The 8018-nt window shown below is 44.1% G+C and overlaps 1 non-coding gene across 1 annotated transcript; it reads right to left on the bottom strand.

Annotated features, from left to right (window-relative positions):
* Window positions 1–649: 649 nt before the first annotated feature.
* On the bottom strand, window positions 650–768 carry LOC111729359. Its single transcript, XR_002776211.1, has one exon. It is a non-coding gene; the product is annotated as a 5S ribosomal RNA (ribosomal RNA).
* Window positions 769–8018: the final 7250 nt, after the last annotated feature.

Raw genomic sequence — 8018 nt, forward strand, 5'->3', positions numbered from 1 at the left:
GCTTTTGGTTCTACCACTAAGATTTGCAGGCTGGGTTTCGTCTAGGGCTGATCGTCCCCTGCTCCCTGAGTGCCCACCCCAGCACCCCAGGAGTTCCGGGGTTTCTGGCTTTGGCTCCCAGATCCAGCAGAGCTCCCGGCTCCCTGCAGAAGCTGGGCTCCAGCTTCTGCTCTCTGTTTGGTTGGCTCCCGTCCTTGGTTTCCTGGCAGAGATGTACTGATAAGTACTAGTGAGTACTGAGGAGAGACTGTCGCACACCCCCAGAGCACCTTCTCTGTGGAGTCTCCCCGCTTTCGTTACTCTGCCCTGCAAACTCTCCACTTCGTTCTTCCGGGACACCTAGCTCTGTGTTCAAGAGGCGATGTTTTTAAAGGTCAAAAATTAGAATGTTACTCACCATATACTACTCTTTCCCTAATTCTGTACTTCAGTGAACCAATGCAAATAAAGGAACAGCCCTTCTAATGTGAGACTGAAGGACTGATTACAGAATGACCAAAGGCCTTTTGTGTTTTATTTATTTATTTATTTATTTATTTATTTATCTATTTATCTATTTATTTATTTATTTATTTTCGGCGAGGCAGCCCTCGATTGACCTCACAGATTGCAAAGAGACTTTGTCAGCTTACAATCCCTTTATTTTTTAAGTCTACAGCACCAGGTCTTCCTGGGTGGTCTCCCATCCAAGTACTAACCAGGCCCGACGCTGCTTAGCTTCCGAGATCAGACGGGATCGGGCTCGTTCAGGGTGGCGTGGCCATAGACCACAGGCATTTCTTAAGTTCTCATGTTATAAAACATATGTGTTCTTATTTAGTCTGTTATTATTTTCAGAGACAAAAATAGAATACCTTTAATTATCTTCCCACACTACAGAATGGCCGAGGCTGTCCGCACAGATGCACATAGCCGATTCGCCGACGGTTCCATGTACGTTCCTGCTTTTCATTAGTTTTTTTGTGGGAACAAAAATAACTTACTGAGAAATTTGTCGAAATTGGGTATTTGGGCTCTGGAATGTATGAAGTTAGATTAATTTTGATAAAAGAATCATATAAATTCAGTTATTCATCAAAAAAATAGGAAATTAATATAAGCGTTTAATTTGTGGTACACACACACACACACACGGTACCACTCTGCTTTGCTAAGATTTATGCTACATTCTGTTGAATTTCGTTATTTGAAACTCCCACACTAGTAGATGAAGTCATTCTCATAGCAGATTCTTCTTTTCTTATCTTTATTCCAAATATTTTTATTTTTACTATTTTACTTAGTTTAAAAATATTTTGGAGTATATATTACAGAAAAATTAAAGGTATATGTAAAACCTTGATAAGACATTGATCTTTATTATATTAACCTTTTCCAAACTGTAAGGTTCAGCTGTGCCCATCTATCAATGTCTAACTTAATAGATCCAATCACTGGTTCTAAGTTTATTTTAATTAGAACTCTAAGCCAGGTCATTGCATTAACACTTACATTTGTTCTTTGTTTAAATATTCCTTAAATGATAAAACTCTCAAGGTATGTCTTGAGGGTCTGGGCCACTAAATTGCTTTAATGGATATTATATCACAGAGAAACAGTAAATCATAAGCGAAACTTATGGGACACGGAACATTATACAAATATTTGAAGAACTCGTATGAAATATAATACTATCTCATGGATCTAAAAATCATGAGTTAGACTTAAACCAACCTTCAGGTGCATCTTGACGGCCTCGCTCTTGAAGTGGGTGGGCTCAGAGTCCCTGAATTGCTTGCACCAAGCCAAGCCAGTGCAGTGGAGAGATCAAACATGTTTAATCACCAGGATAATGTAAATGGGACCTTAAAAACCTCATTTATCCCTTTCTCTCCAAAGCAGGAGGGCACCAGCCACACATAAATGACACGGGAGCCCCGTGTCACTCCCTGGGATGCTGAGACAGGGGCCCCTCTCCAGAGTGTGGCCCAGCTGTTGCCGGGCGCTGAGGACATGGCATCTCTGGATTCCCGCTGGCCTCTCCCACTCAGAGCAACACACTTGTGCTCTTTGGGCCATTGGTTTTGACGTCAACTTTCAAGTCTCCAATCAAGTACTCAGTTCAAGCCACCTCCCCAGACGCAAATCCATACCAATCTGCCATCTCGCCCCCTCCGCCCCTCCCCCTTCTCCTTCTGTCTCCTGTCGCTCTGCTTTTCCTGCTTCTGTGACTCTACTTTGGTCCGTGCCCCATCATCGGAGGACTGTGAGCAGGCGAAGTGAAGGACGTAACGAACGGTGGGCTCCGGCACGCGGAACGAGAAGCCGCACGCACACGGCACCTGGGCGACGGAGCAGAAGCGCCGATTCCGAGGTCATCCTGAAGCTCGTTCGCTGGCGGTGTCGACCTCACTGAGCTTGGGCCCCTCCGACTGGATAGTAATGACGGCCTCTTACTGCCGCCGGGAGAAGCCAGAGTGTAAAACGCAGAGCCGTGGCGAACATGTGTTTTTACCCTTCTAAATTTATCTCCATTTCTTTTATCTACAGAAATGTATCCATATGCACTTTACATATGTGCCGAAGGAATGCTGTTCAACACAATAAATAAAGAGCCGGGGGCGTCCAGCCATCGCTTCTACTGTCTCAAGGGACTCCTTGTTGAGAGGGATGGCGCGAGCTCCCCAGGGGAGCACTCGGATCGGCGAATGACCCTCCTCCTTCAAGATGTGAAAGCGTGGTAAAGCGCAATGCCGACGGCTTCCTTCTTCCCCTCGGGGATTCCGTGAGCTCAGAAGCACCTTCCCCGCCACGGGCGGTAGATCTCCGGGGCTCAGCGAACCCCCAGATCTGTCCCAGTGACTGGCCATCGCGGCCGATGGGCTATGAGTGCAGAGGAACAGAAAATAAGCTCTGCGCCGGGCTGCAGCAGGTGCAGGCTCGCCAGGGTGACAGTCTGTGGCTTCCCCTCCTTCGGCAGCGGGAGGGCTGGGCAGCGACACTGTGTCAGCTGACGGTTGATACGTTATCTCAGCAGATAACCCCATTCGTATTTCACAGTGAAATCGTGGATGGAATTTATCTGACTAGCTCGTTCCATTTTTCTTTCCTCCATAATTCTTCACGACATGGCAAGAGTTTATCCATCCCCGTTTGTGCACAGAAAGTCATATGCCTTCTCAATAACAAGTGTAAAGTTTTTTTTGTTTTTTGTTTTTGTTTTTGTTTTTGTTTTTGTTTTTCTCATCAAGGCCAGGATTCCTCTTGCGAATTATCATGAAATTCAGCATTTTCTTCCTGAGACCTCCGACCCTCCACGAAGACATTCTCCAGAACAACTAGCGTTAGATCGTACCCGTCAGATTTCAAAGAAAAAATAAGAAAGCCAGGAGCTGACTGGAGAGCTTCCCGTTTGCAGCCACATTAGCATCACCTGGCAGGTCTCTGTCCGCTGTGGTGCTGATTTGCTTCTTTCAGACTCTGTCGCCTGCACCGACCCCTGAGGACCTCTATGCTCTGGGTACAGAGGTGGCTTTCTTCACCTGGCAACGCCCAGACTTCCGCAGGCAGGATTGCCACGCCGAGGTGCTTCCGCAGAGGATGTCCCAGCCTTAAGCACACACTTCAGGGCCGGATTCGCCCGTGAGCGCGCAGTCCCGGCATCAGACCTGGACCCCGCTGCGCGCTCCGGTCCCCATGCTGAGCCCTGCCTCCTGTCCCACGATAGACAGCAGTCAGCTCCACCCGACCCGCATCTGCTCTTCCGCTAGTGGCCAGGGACCAGGTGCAGTGACTTTTTATAAAGGTTCTTGTCAGAGCGAAGGTAGATAGTCTCTGAGGTGACTCAAGGTTTTGTAAAATAATTCAGGTTCTATTCGACAAGCCACAGAAAACTTCTGTACACACACACACCCACACACGCACACACACGCATAATATCGCACTTTGAGCAAGTCAATTTAGGTTCAGTAAAATTGGCACGTGCTTCATTTCTGGTAGGATGTTAAACAGGCACAACATTTCAGAAATGTGATGTGTCAAACATGAAATGAAATTTAAAAACTGAGGTCTTTTGACAGGGTAAAGCAGCTGTGGTGCATATATGCAATGGAATAGCATCAGCCGGAAGAAAACGTGAAATACTGCTTTTCCTCACACCATGGATCGACCTTGAGAACATTATGCTGAGTGAAATAAGTCAGATGCATAAGTCAGGACTATGATTTCACTCATGTATGGGATAGAAAACTGAAAGCAACAAAGGAGTAAGACAAACAAACAAAAACTCAGAAAATGCGGTGAATGGAGGTAGAAAAGGGTAGAGGGTCAAATATATGATGGAAGGAGATTTGACTTTGGTGGTGAACACACAACGCAATATACACATGACGTATTATAGAATTGTACACTTGAAACCTATATAATTTTGTTAACAAATATGACCCCGATAAATTTAATAAAATAAAAACATAGGGATATCTTTTAACCCAGAAATATTTTTTCTAAGCTATTTCTCCCCTAAGGAAATAAAGACACACAAAATATAGAAGAATAAATAGTATTGATTCAATGTAATGCATAACACTAAACATTAGAGACAGCCTGAATTTCAATAACTCTGGAGTTTTTAATTAAATTAGTAATCATAAAATTGAATGCTAAAGAATCGTTAAGATATACCTATATGAATATCCTATTTTGTACAATAAACATATAGAAAAATGACTGGAAGGAAATTCACCCAATTATTAAAAGTGTTTTTATCTCTAGGTCATGATAAAATCACATGTGTTTTCACACTCCTGTGTATTGTGCAGATACATTTACAAGGCTTGTAGCTTCCGTAGGCCGGTAAGTGTAGGACCATACTGTGTGATGCGGTAGCTCTCAGTTAAGAGCGATTTCGCCCCCCAGGGAACATTAGCCACATCTGGAGACATTTTGGATTGTCATGACAGAATGGGCTGTTTGCTACTGGCATCTAGTGAGTAAAATCCAGGAGCGCTGCTAAACATCCTATAATGTGCAGAAATGATCCCCAAAACATAAGGTCACCTGGCCCCAAATGACAATAATGTGAAACAGCAAAATGTCGAGGGTCGGAAGCTAGGACAAGTTTGTAATCCTGACCTCTCGCGCTTAACTGCGTGGCATCGGGTGGACCACTTGGCCTCTTGGGGACTCGGTTTCCTCATCTGGCAAATGGGAACAGCATCACCCACCTCACAGGAAAGTTGCAGAGCTGCACGAGTTGGTGATATAAGAAGCTCTGGATAGTGCCTGGCATGAGGTCAGCACCGAGCTGCTGTTGTGCGTGAACCTACAAACTTTCATTCCGACATTGAGAAAACTCAGCGCCGCCAGCCAAGCAAACACCCGAAGAGTCAAAGGGTGGTATTTTGTCTTATTTTCTTCATATTCTTTTCAAAACTTAAAGTAGTACTAAACTTAAATGAGGTATCATTGATTAGATTACATTTCTTTGCTATTCTTTCCAGTGCAATTTATCTTCCTACTTTCTAATCGAGAGTTTTGTGGACGGGTTTTCCAATCTGTTATTTTAGCTTTACCATAAATAAACATATGTATCCTTTACGTATCATCTCTATCAATCTGTCTATCTATCTATCTATCTATCTATCTATCTATCTATCTATCTATCTATCTATCTATCTACCTATCTATCTATCATCTCTCCATATCTATCTATCATCTCTCCATCTACCATCTAATTATCTTATATATTTTTAATATCAAAATAATTTTGTTACTTATCTAAGTTTATTAATTGTTTCTGCTGTCTTTCAGAGCAAGGCGACCACTTAGCATGGTTAACTTCAGTCCAAATCCACCTCTTCTATTTTGCATATTGTAAGTGCTATGTTTTTAGTCTCATATTTAATAAAACATAAACGATGCTTTCATAATCAATAGTTAATTCCATTATTGATATAATTTATCGGGTTTTTTTTGGAAAGGACAGCTGGAAAATGTCCCATGTCCTTGGGCCTGAGCAGAACTTACTCTCCGTGAGTACGGGGGTCTGAGTCTGTCGCCGGTACGTGTCCAGCACGTGGGGCTGTCAGGCACAAGGCAGCGACCAGGAAGCAGGAACCAGCGCCCGAGCGAGTGTGTGCCGAATGCACCATCTTAGCTTCACAAAGACTTTGCTGCATGTGGTTGTCAGACTAAGGATGCAGCCTCGACAATGCCTCACGAACAGGATCACGGCCACGTCGATGTTTTATGTCACTTCTCTCCTTCGTCCGCAGCGTGAGGCTGTTCTGTTTCTATTCAGCTCAAATGTTCCCTGAAAATTCACGGATGATTTCAGAGCTCAGCTCACAAAGAGGAATATTCGCTCGGAACCTTGAAGGTAATTTCCATTAAGGACGTTGTCTGATAGCGTGAAAACAGATGGGAGAAAAAGCATCCTCGTCTTCTCCCTGTGATGCGCTGGGAATAAAAAGTTAGACGGTTGTCATAAGATGAGGTCTATAATTAAAAACAATTCGGGTGGATTTAACAGTTGGTTAAGCAATTCTTCCATTTCCTTTTTGCATCGTCAGAGACTAAGACGGAAGCTTCCTCTCAGATTGTTAATTATCCTTTTTTATTACAGCCATGACACTTCAGATTTTCTTTCTGCTTTAGTCTTCACTGTAACTCAATGTTATGGTGAAAACCTTATTTCTGCCTCACTAAAGTTTTTTTTTCGAGTCTTCTAGCAGGAAAATTACCTCCGCTTCTCACTGAACATCTAGAGCAAAACAAAGGCTTGCAAATCTTGGCCGGGCACCTCTGCTCCAGATGTAGCACCCGAGCATGACCTCCACGCCTCCGTGTGACATCCCTCAGCATCATTCACTGATCCAGCCCCACAGCTGAGCACCGGGCGGGTCCCCCACCCAGCGCCAAGAAAAAACAAAAAAAGCAGATGGAAGAAAATCGAGATCCGGCGAAATTACTTCATCAAGAGAAATACTCATAGTTTTGAAGCCAGTTTCCGAATATGTGTTTATGAAAATCTGTCTAACCGGTTACTGTCAACTGTGAGGCTTTTTCCTTATACAAAAGGACACTTTGAGGATGTCACTTAGTGGCTGGATAGAACCCCTCCAAAGATGCATTGAGGTAATTTCCCATCCTTTTAATCCTGGATGTTGTTGTTTGATGCTTGTAATGATGCTTGATTATTTTTGTAAATATACATCTGTTTACATCTCACATTTAATCAGTATGCATTTCTAGAAGTCCAGACCTTTTAGGAATAGTTACTACTTAGCAGAATTCTTTTTTTCTTTAGGTAGAAACAATTATTTTCTATTATCGGGATAATTGAAAAGAGGATGTTATATTAAGGTGAAGAATTTAACTGAATACCAAATTTTAAATGCCTTAGAATTTAGATTTTTATTTGTACTAGAAATTTCAATGAATCGCAAAACCACAATTTGAGTCTACATTCTCAGAAATCACAGTCCTATCTCTTCTTCACTTGGAACTTCTGCCGACGTGGGGGTCACTTCTGGGGCGGGCCCCATGTGGCCACGAGTGGCAGTGGAGGCCAGAGCCCACGCCGGTGCCTGGGGGAGGGGAAGGGCGAGGTGAGGGTGCGGAGAACGCTCTCTCTAGCCTCCCGAAGATGACCCAGATGCCATGATGCAGAGGCTGTGCTCACATCTGGTCAGTGAGTGCCCGTGTGGGTCACATTTTATCCCCCAAAAGATATGCTGATTGCGTTACTCCTGGTACCTGTGAGTGTGGCTGTATCTGCAAATAGTCTTTGCAGATACAATCAAGTTAAGATGGTGTCATTAGGGTGGGACTTAATTCCATGTGACTGGTGTCCTTATGAGAAGACACAGACGCAGACACGCAATGTCACATGAAGACAGCTGTGCGAAGGCAGACCCCGGAGTGACGTGTCTACAAGCCAAGAAACACCAAGGAGCGATGGTGGCCACAGGAAGCTGCGAGGCCGGGACCAGACTCTCCCCAGAGCCCTCGGGAGAAGCGTGGCCCCACTGACAACCTGA

The sequence above is a fragment of the Pteropus vampyrus genome, unplaced genomic scaffold (genome assembly GCF_000151845.1).
Source record: "Pteropus vampyrus isolate Shadow unplaced genomic scaffold, Pvam_2.0 Scaffold258, whole genome shotgun sequence".
NCBI classification, from domain to species: Eukaryota; Metazoa; Chordata; class Mammalia; order Chiroptera; family Pteropodidae; genus Pteropus; species Pteropus vampyrus.